The sequence below is a fragment of the Acinonyx jubatus genome, chromosome B1, assembly GCF_027475565.1.
Source record: "Acinonyx jubatus isolate Ajub_Pintada_27869175 chromosome B1, VMU_Ajub_asm_v1.0, whole genome shotgun sequence".
Lineage (NCBI taxonomy): Eukaryota > Metazoa > Chordata > Mammalia > Carnivora > Felidae > Acinonyx > Acinonyx jubatus.
The window spans coordinates 187,683,328-187,710,409 of NC_069382.1; the positions used below are offsets into that span (position 1 = coordinate 187,683,328).

The 27,082-nt window shown below is 37.4% G+C and overlaps 1 long non-coding RNA gene across 2 annotated transcripts; it reads left to right on the forward strand.

The window, feature by feature from the left end:
• LOC128314585 (uncharacterized) lies at positions 1 to 27,082 on the forward strand. Of its 2 annotated transcripts, XR_008296401.1 has the most exons (3): positions 36 to 128; positions 25,448 to 25,571; positions 26,663 to 27,082. It is a non-coding gene; the product is annotated as an uncharacterized LOC128314585 (long non-coding RNA). The 2 variants fall into 2 exon arrangements; XR_008296402.1 differs by lacking the exons at positions 25,448 to 25,571; positions 26,663 to 27,082 and adding an exon at positions 8,007 to 8,407 and having other exon boundaries at positions 1 to 128.

Consider the following 27,082-nt stretch of genomic DNA (forward strand, 5'->3'; position numbering starts at 1 on the left):
CAAAGCTCAACAGAAACAAGTTTCCTGCCCTTCCTCTTCTCCTTCTCCTCCAGCCCCTAATGGTTTCTCCTTGCCCTGAACTCCTCTAATACAATGCTTTGTTTCTTCTTTTACTCATCTAAACCCTGGTAAGTTATCCTATTTAATTCATTCAGTACTTAATCAACATTAAATTTGTTCAAAACTGTTCTATGAAGTTGGGATATATGTACAAAATACACTCAGGACTTGTCCTCAACACATGCACAGTGTTGTAAGAGCAGAAAATTTTTGAAATTAAACAGAACTGCACTACAATGTACTCTCTGCTATAAAAAATTAATGTATAAAGGACAGATTGACAACCAGGGCTAGAAAATATCAATGAAAGCCTCAGCAAAAAGATATTTAAGCTAGGCATTAAAAATTAATAGGACTACATCATGAGAATATGGCAAAAAAAAAGTAACTCAGGCAGAGGAAAGAAAAAAAAAATTCACCAGAGCAAAAACTTCTCTAAGCATATTAGACTTGTATTATTAATTATGATTATCAAGACCATACTTTTTAAAGTAAAAAGCAGGATACACAAATACAAAGAAAACTATATGGACATCTGAACAAAATAGTTTGAAAACCTAGGATATACAGTTACCATTTCTAGAAAAGCAAAATAAATGAACAAAAACCTAATTATCAAAAGAATAAGGAAATGGTTAAATAAGTAGTGACTAACCAAATTAAGGAACTATGCAGACTTTAGTAATGATAATAATGAAGTAAATGTAATGTCATTTCAAATATTTAAAATAATATAAAATTGAAAATTCTTATTATACTATGTGAACAAAGACTTTAAAGGAATATGCATAAATAAAATAGCTATTTGGTGTATTAACGGTGATTATTTTATAAAAACCTTTTTGAATCCTTTTACAATAACGCTTTAAAAATAAAGGATGAAGTGTGTCTATTCAGGTAATGCTTTTTATTGACAAAATTATTTTAAGTTGTTTTTCAGCTTAATTTATAACAACCTTTTTTATTTCCACCAAAAACAGCAAACCAGAAGCATCACGTACTTAAGCAAATATTCCCACAATGTTAACTTACACTGTCCTGTCCTCCTCCACCCTCGCCATCACCATCCCCAAAACTCAAGTTACTCCCATTTAGAAAGGCTGTGGCTTTTCTTCACTCACTATATGGCATATTTTATGTTCAAAGCACAGAAATTCAATTACTTATAGTATAAGGATTTTGAGCTGAAGTTGTCTCAATGAGAACGCATTTATTTGAAGACAAAACGGATTCTCCGATTTCTCGCCTTTTTTTGGACAAAAAAGATAAGCCAGGAAGATCTTCACCAGACACATGATATCTAAACATGAGATTGTCAATCTCATGTGGAGTCAAAAGGAAGAACAGGGAAGATCAAAAGTTAAGAACATGTTAATTTCTTATGTTTTTGTGTTTTTATTTGCTAACATTTAAAATCAAGAATACTTTAGCATTTCATCTCAATGTGCCTAAAAGATCCATTTTTGAGTTTCTAATTAACTGATTGTTATAGAATTTTACTTTCTGAAATTGTAAGATAAATGCACCTATCTTTAAGAAACTATCAAAATAATTAGGAGTCAAGAATGTCGCCATTCAATTTTAAAGAAGCAAAGTGAACTGAATTTACCTTATTAACTGTCTTTTAAGTGTGATAGATGTGCTTATGCATCTTATTAGATTTTTAATAAATGTAACAAAATGTACTACAAACAGTAAAATAATTATTTCCTTCAATGCTCAGGATTTTTTTTAATGGCATTGAATAACACAGTTTCTCTTTCACGACAATTATTAATCTTGAAAGGTCAGCTATAAATATCTTTTCCTAATATCTTTGTGGGTTGGATAAAAACTGAACGTCTGCCTAATGAGCATGGTGCTTGTCAGCCTTGATTTTCTTTCTGTGGCCTTCGGTGATCGGCACCTCAAAATACACTTCCTAGAGCGACTCAGCAACAGGAGCTCAAATCTTTCTGAGGTACCTGCTGTTATGGGAAGCTCGCAAGGAAAGCAAAGAGAAAAGGCAGTGTGCTTTCTGAATAACCAGAGATACTCAGAGGACCGAAAAATGGAATATATCTCTGCCACGTATATAAATACATTACATGTAAGCAGCATGTTATAGCTTATCAAGTATCTTACACACAGCTCCTGCACTTAACAGATCATGGAACAACCTCAGAGAGCCCAGAGACATGGCCATGGCCGCTTGGCTACCAGAGAGCCTCAAGATGGAATTTTCCTGTCCCAAATCCTAGGCTACTCCAAGTGTAACAGTATAGCTCATGGTGTTTGTAATGAGACAGACCAAGGCTTGAGTTTCAGCTCTGCCATTTCCCAGTCTTGGGCAAGTCACTTAAGACCTATGTGCCTCAGCTTCCTTATCTGTAAAATGAAGTAATAGGAGCCTAGATTGCATAGGGTTGTTGTGAGCATGAAATACAGCACATAAAGCCTTTCGCACACATGCAGCCCCAGGATCACCCTAATGCTAGTTGTCGTGGTTGCAGCAACAGCTATTACTGGCATTCATCTCCAGATGCAGCTGTCAGAACTGTTACTGCAGGAGGCAGCATGGTGTAGCAGTTAGGAATGTCTAGTTCTCACGCTAAACCTTATCTGGGTTCAAATCCCACCACTGCCAAGCAAAAGCTATGTGACTTATAGACAGGTTACTTAACACTCATTCTGTCATCTCAGTTTCCTCCCCTGAAAATGAAGGCAGTGATAATAAAACCTAGTTCTTTTGGCTGCTGGAAGGATTAAATGAGTCACACATACACAATACTTAAAATGGTGCCCAGTATATGGAAAGTACTTAATGAATACTAATTTTAATCTATTGTCATTATTATCTTATTAATTTCCAGCACCTCCCCCCAAGTTCCTGACAGTCAACCCTTTTAAAACAGCTGAGCATCTATTATATGCAGATGCTAGCAGTACATCGAAAGAAAATGATGCTTCCTACCTTCGGTAGGCACAGTTGCAATCTATTTTATTAGCTAGGACATAAATCTATACTAATGACGCAAGGCATCATATTCTAACTGCCAATGAAGAGTAAAGACAACAGGTGAGACTAAAGTCCAGAGGAGGAAACCAATTTGAATGCATTAGTCTTCCCTCTTTGGGAGCAGATTTGTTATTTATAGCCAAAGAACCAAGGAAATAAGGAAATGAGATGTGGTTCCAGGACCCTGGAATTTCATGGCCCCATAAAATTTGTTTAAAAATCAAGGTGAATAAAATAGGGATTTCTAAGACATTAGAAATGCCTTAGGCAGGCTGAGGCATTAAGAAAATTATTTACCTTCTACTCATACTACAATTTCTTTAAAGAAATGTATTTTAACAGCAAAAGTAGATAGTAAGAAATAATCTCATAATATGAAACATTTCTCACCAAAAAAGGGAACCAATGATTGTGAGGGTGTGTGTGTATATTGTACATAGGTACATATTTATTTAGGTGCACACTTTTTCTCTTACTACTCTCTGTTTCTGATTTCTCTTCAGACTGTTGAAACCCTTGAGCAGGCTGAATTCACAAATCAGTCTTTGGCAACCACTGGGGTAAAGTGCACTGCAGAACACAACAGGTGTGGACCAGATCTATACTGGCAGAGCAAAGCAAAGAATTAGATCATTTTAATCAAAATGTTTGGCTTCAATTACTGAAATAACTTCTTTCTTTACCAATCTTTCCAAAAATCTACTTCCACTTCCTGATTCTGTTGGCTGGGATAAAAACTTTTTTTAGACTTATCATGCTAACAACCCCAACCCAAGGAATAGGGGCCGCAATGAGTTAAACTGAAAATCATAAGCCAGGCCAGTAAATGGAGATGAATTGTTAGTGTTCCTAGAAAGAACAGCTCCGTTTTCCAGATTTCCTGAGGAAGGAGCTGCACAAAGTGGCTTATTTGATTTTGCAGACGGAAGCAGGTAGCACAAATCTAGCAGGAAACAGAGCTCTCAAGGGAATTATTCAGGGAATTTTTGAAAGGAAGCATTTCAGAAAAAAATTTAAATAACGCTTCCAAGCAAAATTGGAAATATTATTTAGAGGAAAGAGCACAGACTGAATCCCTGTACTAGCACTTACTAGTGACATCTTGGCAACCCTCTAGCCTCTCTGAGCCTCAGTTTTCTCATCTACAAAATGGAGAGAAAGATCATACACACTAGCAGAGTGAAGGATTAAATTACAATTATATACACTGCCTGGCCATTATTAGGTGTTCAAAATGGGCAGCCATTATCATTACAGTTATAAGATTCACTCATGTGGGGACCACTAAGAGTATTTATTCACCAGCAAACATGTGGTTGGGCACTTGCTGAGTCACACAAGTCTTTGAATCCAAGGTCCTCAAAGTCCAGTGGGAGAGACAGGGAAAGAGAAATAGTGCAAATGGATTCTGACTGATTCTACAAGAAAAAACATAGACAAGGTAACAGTGATGGGACCATGGACAGAGCAATCAAATGTGTAGGGGAGGTTCCAGGAAAAACAAAACACCTAAAATATTTTTGGAAAGGTATGCAGGACTCATTTCGTGGGGAAGGCTGGGAATGACATTTCAGGCTGGGGGAACCACATATGCAGAAGCACAGAAATATGGAGCACCCTGGTGTGTTCAGGGCACTGTAGAAAATCACTTTCTAGAAACCATTCCCAAACATTTAATTTGTCACAAGGGCTTAAATAGGATATTCATGCCATTTTATCAAATACAATAAAATCTCACAGTGCAACAAGTATGGTCATAAAAGCAACTGGTAATTTGCTCCTACCCATTCAGCATTCCCACGTGGCAACGGTGAAGGGTTAGTTCTCTTCTGTGAGAAGTGTGGCATTAAAGTGGCTCTTCTCCCATCATTCAGCCCTTTTTAGTTCAGCATATAATGTTACACTTCGATTGTAGCAACTGGTCTATTTCCTATACCTCTAACAAGTGAAAAACATGTCTTTCTCTGCACAGTGACTAGAACAATACTTTCAAAAATATATATATTATTTCGGCTTAACCCTGCAACAACAAAGCACCACAATCTTCATGGCTAAATTTCTGGAGCCACATTGATCATCACAGAGGGAACTGACTATGTTTACATACTAAAATACAAATTATTTAGTGCCAAAATAACACAGGAATTTAGTACAGATTCTTGTCAGACTGGATACAGTTAGCTTGTGCTGACTTTTGACTGAGTTATTCAATGCTTTTATTAATATTTTGAAGGATAACATCCTAGCTATTTCTGAATCAAAATCTTAGGTTTCAGTAAATCTTTCCTAGATTTCATTAGCCTTGGAAATATCAACCATTTGCCAAATGAAAAGAAACACACACCCAAGAGTAAACTCAAATTGTCGGACACCAAAGAACACACATTACCTCTCAGCATGCTTTTCAGTATCCTTAGAGTTTCAAGAAGGAATCGTAACTTTAGAGCCCTAACAGACTTTAAAAGCACCTTCATTTTCTAGACTGGGAAACTGTGGTCCTCGAAAACTGAAACTATGGCTTATTCACTTACAGAGTCTTACCAGTTAGGACTGAAAACCCAACCCAAACAGGCTTGAGTAGAAAAACACTTTTCCTTGACTAAAAAGTCCAAAGGTAAGGCTGACTTTGAGGTGTGGCTTCATGCAGGTGCTTACCTACATCAATGGTGTTACCAGCACATCAAGTTTCTTTTTTAAATCCTTATCTGCCATTGCCTTCTGCTCTCTTGGCTTTCATTTGTGACTCCATGTGGCAATAAGCAGCTCCCCCCACCTCTTTCCTCTCAACATCAAATCTCGAAGAAAAGAAGATCTATTTCCCACATCTCTCCCCCAAAATCTAGGATTCCTTCCAAGGGCCCATGGCAGTCATTTGCCTACTCTAAACTGATCGCTGGATCCAGACAGGAGAGATGTGATTGTTGTAGGCCTTTGGGACAAGACACAGCCTGAACCTATGGGTGGAGTCCCATCTGGTCCATACAGACAGAAGATGGGAAAAGGATGGGTTCCCCATATGAAACTCAGAAGTTATTGCTGAAAGAAAGGAGAAGAGAGTCTAAGGGGACAAACATCTAATTAGTCCTATTTCTGCTACTTACTTCATGCAGATCAGAAGAGAATGATATAAAAGCTCTGACTACATGGTAAAAAAAAATATCTCACACTAAAACATAAGATTTAAATATGTACATGTGTATACACACAAAGCCCTATGGTATAAATGTGGGAGGTTGCAAAACTACTTCAGATTGTAAGCAAACCAAGCTAATGACCTCATCTTCATAAGTCATGAAACAGCCTTCACACACCTTTACTTAGGTGTAATTCACATAGGGAATACATGGGACTTTAAACAGGAAAAGCCTAATAGCACTGCACTTTTTCCACAAAGAGCAACTCTTAATACTACCTGTTATCTACTTCAGAGAGAGCTTAACTGCTTATGGGAAATAGCATACACTCCTAAAGGAAAGGACTTTAGAATGACAGAACAGTCTTCTAGGTAACACCCAGTCTTGAGTGTGTTTGTGACAGTGTGTGTGTGTGTGTGTGTGTGTGTGTGTGTGTATTCTTTTAACTGCTCCAAACCAGAGTGGTGAACTATAACCCTCTTCCCACCACACCAATCACAGACAAAAAAAAGCATTTGTCAAGGATCTTTCAACTTTGTCATTTCCTGCATTGCTTAGATTTATGCAATAGCAAGTCAGAATGGAAATAGCTAATGCAATAAATATATAGTAGCTTAATTCTATTTGACGGTGAAAGATGGAACTGTAACCAGCTAAAGTTGCTCTATACTGAGGAAAAACATTCCATTACAAGAAGCAATCAGTCCAGTGGAGGATATCCCGTGGATGAATCAATGTGGAAATAAAAGGACAATTCCAAAACAAACAAACAAACAAGAAAACAAAAACAAAAACAAAAAACATCAAAAGAAATAATCCCTCTCTGGCTGAGACCTTAGGACCTCCACCATCTCCCTTAAGATGTCAGCTGCTTGAAGATAAGAATCTACCTTAGTTATCCTTACATCCACAATAATGAGCACAGCACAGCTTCCATCGCATAGCAGGTGTTTAATAAATATTTTTTAATGTATATTTTACTTAAATGAACAGAGCTGAAATGAAATAAGAGACTACCACTATGTTACCCCTTTTGACAAAAGCATTGCCTGCCAATAAGCACTCTGATAGGTTAAATCCAGACCTAGATCCACCCTGGTCCAATCTATCTATCTCTGTACTATTTGCAGTGTACCGGGTATATTAACATGAGCTTAGCAAAATTGGCATAGTCCATTACTGTCCATTCTATGTTTCTCAACCCTTCCTTTATCTGTCACAGTCCTGCATTAAAATGGGGCCCTTCACAGTTATCATTCAAGATCGCAGGACCCAGTGGACCAAACCCATGTTTTTAGGGAAGGTCCTATTACTACTTTGAGCAGAAGTGGTAAGTAGTCCTCCTAACAGAATTACGTACTAATAGGGACTCTTGCTATTTGGCTGAGCAACATCTTACAAGATAAACCCTATATAAAACAATTGCAGTATATTATGATGAATTTTACAGCCAGACACCTAAGTCAAATATTTTAGAAAAAATTGCTTCTTTCTATGTTTGTGTGGTACCTCTTTAAGCACATGAGCTTTAAAATCTGAGATACTCCATCTCCTAGAATCCCATATGCCTCTTGTCAAATTCCAGGGAGACTGCCTCCTCCTGTTTGGTGGGTCTCAGCATGTAGAAGTAAAGAAAAGACATACTTAAGGAGGGCACATTAACACAGCTTTCTGACTTGGAGAAGAGCCAGAATCCGGAATCATCTTTCTGGCTCCCCACTCATTGTATCAGCCACTGTGACATTCAAATAAAGCCAATATGGACCGGATTACAAATCAGAAATCTACTGTAACCCTTTCTGTTGCTCTTCCAGAACCTTGATACCCAGATCGGTAAATGTACTGGGCAGAATAGAACCCTTGAAGTTGGCAACCATTCCCACACCAGTAAACCACCTTCAGCAGAGCAACTCAACAACCTTTACCTCCCATATCACTCTAAGCCATGTATCACCAAGCCTCTTGTTCTCAACTCACCACTGCTGTCAACTTGATCTGGACGATTCTAGATTCTAGTACTGGCTTTTGTGCACTTCAGTACCTCCTCTGTAAAACGAAGGGATGAACTGATGATCTCTAGAGTCTACCAGCTGAAAAATGACCTCATGTCTTATAAACGTCAGGTTGATGTGAAAACTGAATGGTCATTAGTTTGAAATAAACTTTCTGACTTGGATTAAGCTATGAATTTTCATAATAAATAACATTTATGGAGTACCTATTATATATTAGGCATTCTTTAATGCTTGACATGTCTTCATCTATTTAATTATCAGTCCATATGAGGTGGGTACAACTGTTATCCTCATTTCACAGGTAAGGAATCTGAGGCAGAGATACGTTAAGTAACTTGCCTGTGGTCATGCAGCTAATGTACTTGGGATTTAAATGTCAGACATCTAGGTCCAGAGCTTACACTCCCAACTACTATTTTATACTGACTTTTAAGCTTTTTTTTCTGTTGATACTACTCCCTCAGCCCAGAATAGTCTACCTCCCTCATTTCAACATTTGAGAAAATATTTCTTGAATGTTCCAGGAACTGTGCCTGGGAACAGAGTTAGAGTGGAGGAACAAGACAAGTCCCTTCCCTCATACAGCTTACTTATAATAATAGATACTTATAATAATAGATACTTATAATAATATAATAACAGATATATTATAATAATGTAATAATAATAGATATATAATAGATAATAATAGATACAGGTGAGAAAGCAAGTACATACTAAATAACTGGATATGATACAGATTTTTAATCATTGTTCTTATTACTTTGTACCATGGACTTATTAATTACTGGTGTGTTATTATTATTAATGTATGATACCACGGAGAGCAAATACAGAAGGCATTTGTCTTAGACTTGGGTAGTGAGAAATCTAAGTGACTTCTAAAGTGACATGTGGAGGATGAATATTCAGCCAGACAAAGAATAGTACTAGTGAATACCTTGCAGTAAGACAGAGCATAGCAGAGTCAAGGAACTCAAAGAAACTGAATAAGGCTCGGGCAGAGACAGCAAAGGAGAGAAAGTGATGAGAGACTGAGCTGGAGAAGTTAATAGAAGTCAAATCCTAAATAGCTAAATTAAGAAGTTTGGATGACGGCAGAATAAACTTAAAGTTCATGGAGCTTCAACCTCAAGGCCCCCACTTCCACAAAATCTTTCCAAGGCCCTGGGAGGGCACCAATTAGGGTTCATACAATCATATATTTTCAAAACTTTTGCAAAAGAAAGATATATTCACTATAACCGGTAAGGATAGCTATCTATTCCACTCTGACTTTGCCTCTGTCAAACCTCCTGTTATGTCCATTGGCACTGAAATGACGAGGTCGTTTTCGGGATCTAGCAAAGGAAGTCAAGTTGACTATACATTTAGTTTGGGTTTACTCTAAACTAAACTAAATGTATTTCCAAATATGGTGAATTTATTGCAGGCCATCTCAGACGAAGAAAGTTTTTTTTCTTTTTTTGATGAGAATGGCATATTTGATAAAGTTTATGTGCACAATTTTTATTGCCATTTGGGAAGGCAATTTCCAAAAGACAAGTGAGAAATTATAGACTCTTAACTTGGGCACATATAACAGGTCTTGTTTTATCCATTTTAAATTATTTTTAAAATAACTGATAAGTTTCAGATTTAAAAAATGAAATATGAAACAGAAGCAATAAAGGAATGAAATCAATAGAAATTACTCTGAACTTAAAAAGCAAATTGTAACAAAAAGGTTTCAGATCATACCAAATGAAATGATTAATCAAGAGGAAGAAATAAATTTTGAATAGAAGTAATGAATAGGCTCTTGGATATTTTGATAATCCAATTCATGAAGATGATTGAATCATGAACAAACTTGGAAAAGATTTCAATTTCTTGCTAATTTGACATGAAATACTTAAATCAACAAAGATGCCCATTAATTCTCAATACTCCACTGCAAAGTGCTCTCTCCCTCTCTCTCTGCCCCTCCCCTGCTCACTCACTGTCATGCACTCTCTCTCAAAATAAATAAACTTTTTTTTTTTTAATTATAGAAAGGGGCACCTGGGTAGCTCAGTCGGCTAAGCGGCCAACTTAGCCTTGGGTCATGATCTCACAGTTTGTGAGTTTAAGCCCTGCATGGGTCTCTGGGCTGACAGCTCAGAGCCTGGACCCTGTTCAGATTCTGTGTCTCCCTCTCTCTCTCTCTGCCCCTCCCCCATTCACACTGTCTCTCTCTCTCTCTCTCTCTCTCTCTCTCTTTATGTATATATACATAAATATATATATGTATAATATATATGTACATATATATTTAAATTTTTTAACGTTTTTTATATATAAACGTTTTATATATATGTATAATATATATGTACATATATATATAGAGAGAGAGAGGGTTGGGGGGAGAGAAATGGGGCAACTGAATGGTTCAGTTGGTTAAGTGTCCAGCTCTTGGGTTCGACTCAGGTCATGATCTGGGTTCATGGGATCAAGCCCCACATCTGGCTGTGCACTGATAGCTCAGAGCCTGCTTGGGATTATCTCTCCCCCACTCTTTCTGCCTCTCTCTCTCTCTCTCTCTCTCTCAAAATAAATAAATAAACATTTAAAAAATTACTTAAAAAAAATATTCCACCTCAAAAGGGACATCAATGGCAAACTGTTTAATGTCATCAACTCTACTGGTACTAAAGATTAGTCCTGAATAAGAAATTCTAAAATGCCCTAAAATCTTACAACTCCTATTTGGAAGGAATTTAATAGAAGTTTCTCTGAATTTGGCTATAGTCTTAAATAGTTGCATAGCCTATAAGTGAGTTATGACATTTTTCTAAAAGGAAAACTGTTCTAAAAAGATGTTAAAAAATCAAATTTTGATTACCAAAGAAACAACTGAATTTTAAACCTATGCTGTCTATAAAAGATATTATAAAATCACTGTCATATGAAAAAATGATCAAAAATTATGCAGCTAACATATGAAGAATAGGTATTCCATCAGTGTGGCAGAAATATTTATTTTTCTCAATTTTAGGATTTTTGTGGTATTTCTTGGATTTTTTAAATGTGTAATTTGTTGTATTTTCTTTTTTCATTCTTAATTAAAGGTTTATTTTTGTTCTTAATTTTTGTACTGATAATTTTGTGTTGTTTTTCTTAAAGAGGGTCCCCAAAATTGTATAAACACTAAACTCTACCCCTGAGTTTGGACATTATTGCAAGGCATTTTGTTCCTGTTCTCTCTAGTCTATTCATCCTTTAATGCTCAGCCCAAATGCCATCTCTATACCACTGTTCTTTGTGTTGCTGCCTATTTTCACAAAGGAAAGAAGAAATTCAAACGTTTTAAGCAACTACTCTTCTGGACAAATCATGCTATGTGCTTTATGACATTACCTCACTTAATCATATATGTTTCTTGAAGGCAAGGCAATTGTTTTTCATATTTCCCAAAATAAAAAAATAAATGCCGATAGTAATAACTCTTGCCCTTAATGAATGCTATTATGTTAATTTTATGTCTTAACTAGTCCCTCTTAAGTATGTTGACTAAAGATAACATTTAACCCTTTGGGTGACCCATTTTAATCGTGGACATAGTTACCCAAAATGCAGCTCTGGTTAAACCATAGTTTCTTTGCCCATACACACAGTCCTTCCAAATGTTACAGTTGCGGGGGCAAACTGTGCACGTATACCCAAGATAATCACATGCCTGTAATTGCACTTAAAACTCTTGGGACTCTGGTACACTATGTTTTCTGTATCTCACTCTGCCTGAATATATTCCCTTCTAACTAATCATAGTCAGTTCTTAACATCCCCACTGAGAATGACACTCTAATCCTCAGGGATTAAGCCAACACTGCCCCTGGTCTTCAGCATTACATTGTTAATCCATTAGGATTAACAAAAGTACAATTTGAAAAACGAGGAAATAATTCCACTGCCCATAATTTAGGATGGCAAAATCAGATCAATTAAGGCTGCCAACATATGATATAATTAACACAACCATTGTATGGAGGATATTGCAGCACATATGGTATGATATGTAAAACCAAACAATGTTTTTTATAATGTGTGAATATAGATATTATAAAGTTAAAGATCAAGTGGAGATCTCTTCCTTAGTTCCTCCTTGGGCTGTGTTTTTAACATGACCCTGACTCTATCAAGTGTCAATTTCATATTTGGTGATGAAATTGTCTATTTAAATAGAAAGTTATAACCAGCATTTTTTACTTTATATGTCAGGTTCTTAATAGTTTCCTAAATAACAAGGAACACTCTTAGTCAGTTGGCATTTTCCAGTGTTTTAATTGCCTGCTGTGATATAATTATTGTGACATTTTGGGATGTTTTTAACATCCTGAATTAAATATTCTGACATCCCACAGAGCACTTCATGAAAACAGTCAAACTGTATTCAAGTCATTAGCAGTCTACAGCTGTCCTTTAATATTAAAATTATTTTCCAACACAAAACACAGATGAAAATTAAAGTATTTAACAACTTTGAGCTCGGGTTAGATTTGAGTTCTATATTACCCTAATTTATCAGGGAAAGAAGATCAGGGTGACTCTGAGATTCTCCCGTTAAACTTTATCTAAAGCACCAAATGAATTAGGGCCACCTCATGATAAAAGAAAATGAACAAAATGTACTGATTTTAAAAGTGCAATTAGCCTCCCATTACATAGCCACAAATCTACATCAAGGATAATCACCAGAACACTACATCTCTTTATTGTCCTGGAGAGCTGGCTTGCTTTTCTTTTTATTCATGCACTTATTTGTCTATCCATCTATCTGTTTATTTTTTTAATATGGTATGTTCAAATAAAACCTGACAGATAATTCAGATAACTGATATATTTTAAATAACAGACTCCATACTGTAATTCTGTGGCAAAGTCCTAATGGGGTTTCCAAAGGGAAGGACTGCTAAATGGACCACTGATTAGCATAGATAAGGCACCATTGTCACCTGGATGTCTTATTAGCATCTCAAATTTAGCACATCTGAAACTTTCTCCTTGATTCCCTTACCTTCTCCTCCCACAGACTCCCCCATCTCAAGCAATGGCAACCCCATGCTTCCAGTGGCTCAGCCCACAATCTCATCAATATCACTGACTACTCTCTTGCTCTCAAATGTAAAAATCCAAACCATCAGAAAATCCCATTGACTAACATTCAAAATATACGCAAAATTCAGCACTTCTCACCACCTCCTCCTTTGCCTTAGTTCAAACCACCAGCATCTTTTTTTTTTTCAATTGAGGTAAAATACACATAAAATTTGCCAAGTTAACTATTTTTAAGTGGGTATCTCAGTGGAGTTAAGTACATTCACAATGTTGTGCAACCATCACCACTATCCATTTCCAGACCTTTTTCATCATCCCAAACAGAAATTCTGTGTTCATTAAACAATAACTCCCCATCCCCATCCCTATCCCATCCCCAACCCCATCCCCATCCCACCCCAGCCCCTGGTAACTTCTAGTCCATTTTCTCTATGAATCTGGTTTTCCTAGATACTTCATATTAGTCAAATCATACAATATTTGTCTGGCTTATTTCACATGGCATAATGTTTTAGAGCTTCATCCAGATTGTAGAAGGATCAGAATTTCATTTTCTTCTTAATTTGACCACTGGATGTCTATACCACATTTTATTTACCCATTCATCTGTTGATGGACATTTGGGTTGTTTTAACCTTTTGGCTTTTGTGCATAACGCTGTTATGGAACCTGGTATACAAGTACCTGGGATCTACTTTTGATTTCTTCGTGTACATATCTAAATGGAATTGCTAAACTATATGGTAACTCACTATCATCTTTTGAATGAACACTAGTATTCTGACTAGGCTCTCTGTATCCACCCTGGTAACTCCATAGTCCATTCTCCCCACGATAGTTAGGGTGATCCCTTTACAACTTAAATTACATCATGTCATTCTCCTGTACAAAGTGCTCCATGGTATCTCATTGTCAGAATAAAATCTAAAGCCCTTCCTATGAACTGCAAGAATCTCCAAGATCTGACCTCTGTGAGCCTTCCTGACCTAGCCCCTGTCACTCTTCACCTTTGCTCACCCTTCAGTCTACCAACCTCCCTTCTGTGCCTCAGACCTGACATTCACGCTTCTGCCTCAGGACCTTTCCACTGACTGCTTCCTCAGACTAGATAACCAGATAGATAACTGCATGGGTTCATCCCCCATTTCTTCAAGGTCTCTGCCCACATATAACCTTACCAGCACTGCGTTCTTTATCTCCTTATTTAATGTAGCCCACAACACACACACACCCCATTCTCTACCTCTCTCTTAACCTGCTATATTTTTTCCATAGACCTTCTTACACCTGGAAAATCATAAATTTCTTGGTTTATTTATCAATTGGCTGTCTTCTCTCACTAGAAGGTAAAATTCCAAGGTCAGGGACATCATATTGTTTATTGCTGTGTTCCAGGAGCCTAGATGGATGTTCAGCACAAACAGGACCTTAGTAAGAGTGGCTGATGTTTCTGTGCTCACTGCCCTTCCTTCTGCTCTGAAAAGAGGTTCTGGGTTTTATCCAAAGGGTCCTGAACATCAGGGATACCAGCCACTTGCAGTCAGTAATGGGCTCACTGGAAACTAGTATCTTCCTAATCATCTCAACTGCTCTTTCCATGGGAGTGATGGCGAATAGAGGGGATAGAACAGATTTGTGTTTTTTTTCCAGTAATTTATTTTTCCTTATTATTTGTTATGTTCCTTCTAGAAAATGTAGGGAATCTAGGTGAACACAAAAAAGAAATTAAAAATCCGTAATGTGCTAACCAAAAGGTAATGATTCTTAATGCTTCCATGTATATCCTTCCAGTCTTTTTTCCTATTTATATTCATTTTTCCTAAAAAATGGAACCAAATACATATTTTTATATCCTGCTTTTTTCACTAAATGGCTTGGTCATGAAATATTCTCTGACAACATCATTCCCAATGGCTGGGTAATATCCAATGTGCATAAGTACCATAATTTAACCCTGTATATTGGGCATTTAAATAGTTTCCCATTTTTCTGTATTATCAGCAATGTGGCATCTTTAAAGCTAAATCTTGCAGGCTGCTCTGAAAATGTCCTCATGATTAATTCCTAAAAGTGGGATTTGGGGGTCAGTGACTACAAAGAGTTTTAACGATTTTCATATGTACTATGAATTTACAATCTTCCAAGCAGGGCAGGAGAATATACACATTAGGGGTGCCTGAGAACTGTCACCAAAGCTACCTCAGTTGCTTAGTGGAATAAGCAAAACTGACCTCAGGATTAGGCTCATGTGGGGTTGGACTGGGAGGAGCATAAGCAAAGGAGGTTAGAATACAGGAAAAGTGTGTTGATGGGAACTAGAGCCAGAAATACAAAAACAGACTTTACCTTCTTCACAGTCTTTGCACTAAACTGACCAAGGTGATAAACAGTAGTACTTCACGCAGAGCATACACAAATGTTATTTTTCACTACCTTATTTTGCCCTCAACAAAATAATTAATGTTAATTTTGATGCAAACAATGTATTGATTATGCTTAGTTTTTCTAAAAACCTTGGCCTAACACTTTGTGACACAGCAATTTAAAGGCTGCGTCTGAGTTCAGTTTATCTCAATATATGGTTTGAATGGATTTATAGCTATTTTTATAACTGGAAAATACACCTCGCAAAAGGCACAATGGTCACAGGAGAAAACAAACACGACAAAGTTTAGTAACAACAGTGGATGAAATTTCAAATCACTGTAATTGTTTCAAATGCTTTGGGCCAACTTCTGATCAGATTAAATCATTGTGTCATGTGGTCATGTGACTGACAGAGAACTTGTACTAGAAGGGGGAGGAGCATGTTCTTCTTTGTAGTTCAAATATTAAAATTTGTTTTATAATGCAGTTTAATTACAGGAACACTTTAAAGAAACATGTCTGTTCTTCGAAAGTTTATTTCATTAAAGCCTGATCATATAAGCTGTGCAACATCTTATCCAGATATAAGCTGAAATGGAACATACTACATGTCACTGAAAGTAAGCAAGCTAATGAGGTCAGTACCAGTGTCCACACTGTTTACAATCTGTTTATGAAAATACCCACGTGGACCAAGGGACAGCACCACTGTCAATCTATTAAAAACTGGTAAAGCTAATTTTTCTCATTACTAGATGAAATTAGCATCTTCAAGGGCTACTATTCCTTCTTGTACTCCACTTTGGAAATCACTGTTCTAAGGAAGAACGTGTTATGCTTTAGGAAAATATAATTACAATACCATATAATGTGATTTATACTTTTCAAAGCACATTAGTGTCTGCAAAGAGCTGTCAGTACTCACTGCCTCCACTTCTCACCATCCAGGGCTCAGTGTCTTCCAAACACCCTTCACCTTTCTAATGAAGGCTTCCTTTTGGTGAAAAAATAAATTAAAAAAAAAATACTTCTCAGTCTTCATCTGTCTCCATCCCCTTTCAACTGTCGAGATGGTTACTATGCCTTGTCTCTTTTTTCTTCACAGCTTATTGAGGCATAATTTACTTACCATAAAATCCAACCCTTTTAAGTATAAAATTCAATTCTTCTCAGTAACTTTATAGAACCATGCAATCATTACCAAAGTCCAATTTTAGAACATTTCTATCACTCCAAAATATCCCTCAGGCCCATTCATCCTTTTTTTCTTAAAAACTCCCTTTGTTTGGTGCTGTGACAGCACATTCCTAATTTCTCTATTGTCTTTTTCCCTTGGGCTTTCCCTCCTACTCTATTTCACCTTTAAATATTGATATTCCCTTACACTCTGGTCTTAGGTTCTCCTTTCTTCTTACTCTGCACTACTTCCCCAAGCCACCCCGTCCTCTCCATGACTTTAATTGCCATCCCTTCTACATCAAAACCTCTTCTCCATCCGGGGTGCCTGGGTGGCTCAGTCGGTTAAGCGGCCGACTTTGGCTCCGGTCATGACCTCACGGTCAGTGTGTTCAAGCCCCGTGTCGGGCTCTGTGCTGACAGCTCAGAGCCTGGAGCCTGTTTCAGATTCTGTGTCTCCCTCTCTCTGACCCTCCCCCGTTCATGCTCTGTCTCTCTCTATCTCAAAAATAAATAAACGTTAAAAAAAAATTAAAAAAAAAAACCTCTTCTCCATCCATATCTCTTTCCTGAGCTCCAAACCTTTGTGTGTTCACTTGTGTACCTGCTGCTTTCCATGGAAGTCTCAGAGACATCTCCAACAGAACATCCCTAAAAATGAATTTATTATTCTCAGCCTACCCCAAACTTTTTCCTCCTCCACTGTCTCATCTCTCTATAAAGATGCCACTAGCATCTTTCACTTAGTAGCTCATACCAGAAAACCTGATCATTATCCTTAACTCCTGCTTCTAACTTATCATATCCAGTGCATCCCTGCTCTCCACCTCCATGGGTACTTCCCCAGCCCCAAAGCACCTACATTTCTTACCTGGATAACTATCATAGTCTCCTAAGATTTTTCTGCATCCACTCTGCACACTTTCTACGCTTTCCCCCCTCCCCTGCCCCCACTGCTTTCACAAACAAAAAGTTCCTGTAATGAAAATCTATTTAAAATGTTTCAATGGTTCCTATAACCCTTAAAGTAGATTCAAAGTTCTTTGGTTTTCCAAGTGTCCATGGATAAAGAAAATGTGGTATATAATACAATGGAATATTTGTAAGCCATAAAAAGGAAAGAAATCCTACCATTTGCTATAACATAGATGAACCTTAAGGGCATTATGTGAACTGAAATAAGGAAAAATTCATTACCACAGCCTACAAAGCCCTTCATCATCAGATCCCAAATGATCCCCTAAGTTTACATGCATCCCTCTCATTCTTGCTCACTGAAATTCCACCACAGTGTTAAGGCACCAAACTTCCCTCACAGAAGGTTATTTCCTCTCCCTGAGATGTTCTTCCCTGAGTCTCTCTAACTCTCAGTCTTACTCATCCTCAGGCCTTCACATATATGTCCCCCTCCCAAGAAAAACATTCCCATTCAGTTTCCCTGAAATACATTCTCCCACGTAACACCCCCGTTTTATACTTTGTAGTACTCATCATAACTGTAATTAAATAGCAATCTATATTATTTATGTCTGTTTCCCTCCCTAGGCTGTAATCTCCATGAGGACAGGGACAATGTTAGATTTGCCTCATGGCTATACCCTTAGGAGCTGGCTCAGTGCTTAACACATAGGAGGCACTCAGTAAATATTTACCCAAGGACTGCATGGTTTCATTTGGTCCTTGCTGAAATCCTCAAAGATAACCAAAAACATTCACACTGATTGGAAAAGAAACTAGCATTCAGAGAAGGTAGGTAACTTGCCCAAGATCAATCACAAAGGATTTTAGAAACATAAATAGAATAATGCATTGAGCAATTTAGAATGCTTGCTTAATCAAAACTGAGTAATGATTAATGATACTCATTTTCATTAATATTGTTCAGCTTTTAAACAAATGTTCCGCCAAGGAACAAAAGGAATTAGTCAGCCTTAGGAAACAGAGTTACACTAACTCAAAAAATACTTGTGAGTTAGAAATTAACACATATTAAGTTACTCCCTCTCAGGAAAACCTAACCCATGGCCAGCCTACTATTTGTATGCACTATTTGTAGAAAGATGACTGATAAAAGCAATTCATGGTTTCTCCCATTGCTATACTCAATCACCACATACTGAATAAACTGCTATGAATCAAGGACTCACTGTATAGTAGATAGTATGGGAAAGTATAGTAGATAGTACCACACCTATTAAGCACTTTATAAATGTTTGCTGACTGGATATACAAATGAGCCAAAACTTGAACCCCCAACTTTCTAATTTAAATTTTACATGTAACTTATACCTCAATTATAAAAAAATCTACACATAATTTCTTGAGCCTCCTTGTTTCTGGGAATTTACATGAACTAGCTTTTTAATGGTACTACCTACCAGATTACCACTACTAGGCACCTTAACATTGTCAGAACTCTCTGGAGAGAAAAAACAACTATTTGAAATAAGATGTGAATGTATAACAGACACAAGAATCTTTTCTAATAACACAACAAATACACCAGTAAAAACTAAGGAATAAAAGCAACAGATATTATTCAACAAATACCTGTTGAATATCTACCATGTGACACATAGTGTCAATAATGATGTCAGCCACATTTGTGTAGTTCTTTAGAGTTTACAAAATCTTAATACCTACTCTTCCTGGAGCTTCTCAGGAATGAACTCTAACACTACAACCTGTGGTCTAATAGCCACTTGATTTCTGATCCAATCCCTCTAAGACCCAACAATCAACATAGAGACAGATTAGTCCTATGAGTTTAGTACTCAGTGTGCTAAAATGAGTCCTGGTCTCTCCTAAGCACACCAAACCATGGCATTGCCTTTAACACTTTTGGAAATAACCCCTATGACTGGTTCTTCCACAGGTCCTGAATAGGACTCCAGTTCTTTCCCTAGACCTGGAGTCTTGCCCTAAACCTCATCTAAATACAGCCTTGATAATTACACTAATACTTGCTGGTCCACTGTCAATGAGGTTGAGACCATGTCTGTGAAATTTCCCCTTATAGCAGAACAGAGTAGGCCCAAGTCACTAGTCCAGCAGGTCAACCTCAAGAGTTGATATCAGGGCCAGACAAGCCTTGACCAGGCTCCGTAGACATCAACATTACCAGAAGTGATGGTCAGAAAAGCCAACTGTCACAAAGGCCGCACCTTAAACCTGGGCCAAGGATTTTACTTATAACCAACAACAGTAGATGATACAGAAATATCAGGAACACAGTACATTAAGGAAAACAGTCTGAGTCAAGAATCAAAGTGGGTAAGAAGCAAAAGGTTCCCAGGATTTAATTTTGAGACTCCATTCCTATTACTACTGAGTTAGTGAATGGCTGGGTTAAAGGCACAGGCATGAGGGGACACTGGAACTTGCAACCAAAAGAAAACTAGGACAGGTCCTTATAACAAGATAAAGTGTATTATTCCCATTTTACAAATAGAAAACTGAGGCTTGAAACCTCAAGTGATTTGCCCAAAGAAGAACCCTGGTCAAGGGCTAAGATACACCTAGCAACAGACATCCTAATAAACACTATAAAAGCTTGTTGACTGGATAAAGGAATGAGTCAAAATTTGAGCCCTAATTTTCTGATTCATATTTTACATGTAACTCTTGAGCCTCACTATATATAGAGTTTCACATAAACTTGCCCTTTAATGGTATTTTCTACCACCACCCTGCCTCCATTAGTGCTAAAGGAAAGCCAAATAACTCATGATTAGAGTCAGGCGGGTCTAATGTGAGTCACTTTTGCAGAGGCAAGTTTTAAAAGAGAAACAGGAATCTGTAGAAAGATCTGCCTTACAGTGGCAATAAGTTAAAATGTAAAAATGGAAGCCATCTATTTGCATGTTCCTGAGAGAAACCAAATTTGCCTCCCTGGAGAAGCATTACAGTTTATTTCTGTATCCCAAAGGCAAAATCACAGTGGACACAAAAGTGCTAACTTAAATAACATCCCGGAAATGACAACCTCTACATAAAATATTCCTCTCTCAACCCTCTTTTCTCTATACGCTGTCTGGTCAAAGCAAGGGGTGGAGAGTACCTATATGTTAATGCACTGAATATATTAATAATAAACATTTGTTTTGAACTCTATTTTAAATTAGTAATGAGACTTTCAGACAGAGAGCTCAGTGGAAGCCTGTGTTTGTGAATAACATAGGTTAATCATTGAACCACCCTATGAACTCACCGGGCACTATATAGAATAAACACATGACTACAGTCTGTCCTTTTTTGCCCCTGTGTTACTTAACTAACAGCCTAAGTTTGAGAGGACATTCTTGTAAATGATAGAATAAAATGTAGAAAATAACAATGAGACAAGCCAAAAATCTCAACAGATGGGAGACATGAAAGGTTAAGGCTGACATTCCTTCTTTAAAGTCACTGTGATAGGATGAGGGTAGAGAAATGTCAAACAGAAGGGAGGTAAAACAAATGAAATTCACCACAGTAGCTGGCTTATGTCAAAATCTCAAAGGTGACTAGAAAGGCCTTTCAAGTCTAAATAAAGATGGAAAAATACCAATAATTATGTCTTCTATTTATCACCTTTCAGTAGCTGGAGACATTTTACAAACTTTAACTCATTAATCCTCACCACATGACTGTGAGTCAAGTGGTTGACAACTGGTCTACCTTGTTTCACAGAAAAATGATGAGACCCAGGGGATGGAATGAGTGGCAGAGTTTCTGCACCATGCCTGTAGGGCAGTCGGGGAAGGAATTTAAGAAATTCTAGCAATTCTAAAATTCAGACGCTAAACCCACAGAAACTTGGGCTCCCAAAGAAATGTACCATTATAGCACAATCCAAAATCCTAAGACTGGAGAGCTATTTTCTTCTAATTAGCTGCTGGAACTATAATTCTCTGATCTGTTCCTTCTAGGTGTTAATGAGAATTTTTCATTTTTGAAGAGAAGCTTGATACTGTCAGTAATAATAAATTTGGAACCAGAGCTTTAAGGTCATATGCCATTATGATGAGGTCCACATATTACCCTGTACCCATATTACCCTGTACCTGTATCATTGTTCAAAATATTTGTTGTCACTCTCTGAAGAACATTGTAATCAAGCGTGGTCTGGTGACTTGTGTTGCCCTTCTCTGTGAGAAGATGAAATAACCCTACCCTGTTGATGTTACGCCTGACCATGTATCTATCTTTGGCCAATGAAAGGTAGGCAAAGTCACATCTGTCACTTGTGAAGAAGCTTTAAGGATTAACACATAGTTGGCCATGTGCATTTCCCCTCTGCTGTGAGACCTGCAAGTTGCAGAGAGAGATCACGCCATCAGTTCTGCCAGTCACACAGCTAAAAATGGACAGAGCTGTGATTTGAACAGAGACTACTGAGCTCCAGCACCTGTTCTCCTAGCCATTATTCTGTAATTCCACCCCTGTAACAGTGTGGCCTGAAAGACTCTGGTTGAATTATTCAGTAGAAACCATATAATCAGCAATTTCTTTAGGCACTGGTGAGAAACAGGCCGAGGCTTAGAAAGGTAATGATTAATTAAATGTTTTTATTTTTTGTATGCATGTTTGAGATCTTTATGTAAGAAGTATATTTTAATATTAGGTAGAAACCTGTTTATACGTTAAGAAAGAAGAGACTCTGTCTAATAGGCTAACACCTGCCCTCAAGGATTTCAATTCCAATTCTTCACTCCCAACAAAAGCTGGCCAACTGAAAACTTCTGAGTTCCACTCTCCTCTTTGTAGGGCCTTTTAACAATGGTTACTCTTCCCAATCATTAATTCTTCTTCGTTTCTGTTTTCCTACTCTGGAAACAGAGATCCAAACTACAACCTTTGAATATAAGCTCCTATCCCATTCTGCCACTTCCCAGTCTTCCCCATGAGAGTAATTAGCACCTCCATTAAGCCAGTTACTCAGGACCCAAATCTGGAGACACTCTTTGATTCCTCTTTCACTCACATCATTCATCTAATTCTTCAGCATATATTATCATTCTATCTTCAAAATACATTATACATCCCACTATTTCATGCATATCCTACCACTACACCCAAACTCTGAGCATCAATGTTCCCAAGACTAAAGCAACAGACTCCTAACTGGTCTCCCTGCTCCCACTCTTGATCTCCTACAAATGGTTCTCCACAGAGCAGCCACAGTGATCCTTCTAAAAGATAAATGGGATTGTGCCATTCTCCTCCTTTTAACCCTCTAAGGGCTTCCCACCAGGGGTAAGCTGGTCAATGTTTAAAAACCTGTGTGAAATCACTGAGCACAGTGCTGGGAAGAGATGTTAACAGTCTGATCTTAAGTAGCATAAATGGGCTCCAAAATTTCATGTTCCCACCACACTTAGAAAAAAGTCCAGAAGGCCTACTATGACTTCAAAGCCCTACATGGTCTGCTTCTACTACCCCTCAGACCTCAATGTTCTTATTCACGGTCCTCCAGTCATACTGGCCTCTTTGTTATTTCTCAAACATCCCAAGGATATGTCCATCTCAGGGAATGCTCCTGCCACAGACACTCACAGTGAAGTGACATATCCTCACTTCATTCAAGTCTCTACTGAAATGTTGCTTCCTCAATACACTCATTAGGACCCCTCCTTCTCCAAATCCTTACCCCTGATAGTTTTAACACTGAGTAACATTCTACTAAAATTGAATTTATCTGTCTATAAATCCACTGGGGATGTAAGCTCCTTGCAGCAAAGGACATTGCCTTGTTCACTGCCATAGTCCCAGCATCTAAAAAATTTCCTTGAACATTACAGATGCTCATTAAGTAATGACTGACTGAATATATGAATGAACAAAGCAACTAATGAATGATTATTTCTCAAAATAAAAATACAGAAATATGACAATATGGAAAGGAGTATGGGGCAAGGACAAGCATCTGTCCTGAGTCCCTGAACAACAGTGAGACCCAACTTATAACTGCCTTGGTCTTTCAAGCAGGAGTCGGGGAAACAAATGACAAAAGTGAAGACTGAAGGCAAAAATAATGTGATAAAGAAAAAAGGCAAGACTCAGGTACAAGGAGCTAAAGTAGAGTTGTTTTAAAGAAAGAAAAGAATAAGGACAAATTAAGCATAATTCTGATCTAGCAAAGAAGGTCCATGAGTAGTGGTCAGGATAGTCAGGCACTAATCCAACTACTGCCACACACATGCTAAGAGATCTCAGCCAAGGGATTCCACCCAGTTTCATAATCTATATTTAAAAATCTATAAAAAGAGGGAATGCAATGTCATGGTTTCTCAGACCATTTGTTACTGCATAAGATTATATGGTTGCAAGCAACAGAAACCAATTCTGGCTACCTTAGGCAGTAGAGAACTTTAGAAAGGGAGATGGAGTAGCTCTCAGAATCAAAGGGAAGCCTGGAGAACCAGATCAGGCAATTAAGCACAGCAACTAAGGTGGGACACAGTATCTCACAGCAAGAATAGAATGATAATACTACCAGTATTAGCAGCTGCCGTTATAACATATAGTGTAGTAAAATATGTACCAGGCACATCCTAAACTGTTTTGATTTTCTAACTGATTTAATTTTTAATTTGAACCTAGGCTATTAGGCTCCTGAGTCTCTGTTCTCAGCCACTCAGTATACCACATGACCTCTCGGACGGGTAGTCACTTCAGGGCCCCCAGTGACTTTACCCATTTTCCTGCCCTTGTGTTATTTCACCAGGATTCAAACTCCCAGGAGAGGCAGCACAATTGAAAGGATTTGGGGCTATTTATTACCCAGCCCTTGGCTAAGGGTGGATGCTTCAGTTGTCGGATCTACTCCCGAGAATGCACAGAAAAGAGCAAAAGGACCTCTCTTAAAGGGAATTCTAGGTGGCACTGCCTAAAGCAATGGGAATGGATCTCGTGCAGCCAAATACAAAAGTCTCTTGCACACCATTCCATTTAATTTTGTAATTAAGGTTTCTAAGATTTCCGAGATCCCTCTCACCCCACTATGTGACTGATTTTCACAAAATCTCTTAAGAGTCAAGCAGAAACAGGCACAGGACAAACCAGAATAGGACACTAATGTACTTTATAGAAGGAAACAAGAATAAGAAAGAAAATTGAGGACTATTTCCTGACCTTTTAATGTGTATCAGAGCACTGTGCTAACAGCTTTACATGTAATCTCATTTCATTCTCTCAACGTTATGAGATAAGTATTTCACATGAGGATATTGAAGGTTAGAAAGATCTAATGATTTGCCCAAGGTCACACAGCCAGTAGAACTGAGACTTACCCCAATTTGTCAGTTTACAATTTTAATTTTTATAATTTATAAGATATTAAGATATGCTTGACTGTACAAAAATTCGAGTGGTCTTTTAGGTGATGGGAAAACAATCCTAAGCATACATAATATGCAAATTATTTTATAATAAAAGCCTGAGAAGATTAAATTAAACCATAAATGTGAAAATAGCTTTAAAGCTAAAAGCACTAATTAGACTGAATGTATTATGTTATAATTAGTATTCAGATATTAAAATCACATATTGATTATTGACCCAGCAAAGTAACAAAAAAGAATTTCTTTTATAATAAAAGCATCATAACCTTGAACTTTCCTTATAATCATGCATATTAGGTGTTGACAGCCCTGTTATCTCCAGCCCAGGGAAGGAGAAAGCAGGGAAAAATGGAGAAAACAACTGAGACGGGAAAAAGGTTGAATGCTGATGATGCCTTCCAGTCACCCTCGAGTCAAGTGAGTTATCCATTCAATTTAACCCTCCCTTTCCCTTACAAGGAAAAAAAATCTGTTCACTTGTAGGAAAGTTTTTGCTGGCAATAACCATTATTTCAAATTGTTTTTTTAATTAAGGGGAAGAGAATGCAGAGAAATTTCTTTTCTTCTCAAAATACAGAAGAGGAAACATCAATGAGAAAGATGCAAATAAATAAATAATCAGTCTTACAGATCCACATATTTATCTATTTGTGAATATTTGCAGATAGGGGTGGCTACATCTACATATGCAGTATCCATACAATACACAGAACAGAAATAAACACACCAGAACTTTTAGCCACAGATAGAAACTGCAGGTAATGCGGGTTAAGTCATTAACTAATTACATGACTCTGGGCAAGTCACTTGATTTCCTTTTGCCCTTTGGTCCACACCCCCCCCCCCCCAGTTGGGCACTACACAGAAACTCCCTGAAAACCAGATGTTACATCAAAGCCAATATTTCCTGGAGGCCAGCCTTGCTGACTTCTTTGAAAAGCACTAAATTTAGAAGTAGCGTGCAAATAACACTGCTCGGATTAAACTCGCTTATTAGTGGTCCAGATGATAATCAAAGACAAACAGATGGTCGCTTAATGAATGTTATTGGAAGGAAGGCATCTTTAAATATAGGATTTGTGTGAAAAGTTTGCTTTTTCTTACAAGTTATTTTGATGATTATGTTAGAATATTGGCATCTCTTTTTAGAATATAACCTTGTGGAGCCTCATAGACATGTTGAGCAAGATCAAAGCTTTGGAGAGCCAACGATAGGTTTCTCCAAGTCTAATAAGCAAAATTATGCAGTTAAAATGGAGATCAAAAGCCTCAAGAGAAAGCATATAGTTATTGAGAGTCAGAGTACATATCTTAAGGAATCAGAGATGTCAAGTATACCTAGCTTTTCAGAAACCTGGCATGTGAAATCATGTCTATACCACTGCCAGAATGAGGAATGGTTGTTTCTTTTACAAAAGATTTATAATAGGATTCCTTGTGACCCAGGGAAGCCTAACGCATTTAAAACAGGATTTATTTGTTTTTTGTTTGTTTGTTTGTTTTTTCATGAAGCATGCCATTCTCCTTGCTCAGTCAGTGGCTGTATTTCAACCCCTTCTATAAAGAGGAAAGCACTACAAACTACATGCTAAACCAGGCAAGACAGCTTTCCATGTTACAACTGGAGACTGAACCAGCATCAACTCATGCAACTGATGTGAAAAGTGTCAGGCACTTGTTACAAAAGGCATTTGTCAAAAAATAAATAAATAAAATAAAACAAAACTACTCACACTTACCAGTTTCCATGGAGTACAACTGGGGTTGATAGAGGCGTAACTCTGAAGGTTATATATTACTCAGGGTCCATTCAGGATTCAGAAACCACACTAATTGAATAAAGAAAATATTCAACTAACTGAATATTGACTACAAAGTATTCTTAACTAGATGTAAAGTTATTAACTAGGTAACTGAAGGAGTCAAAAGTAA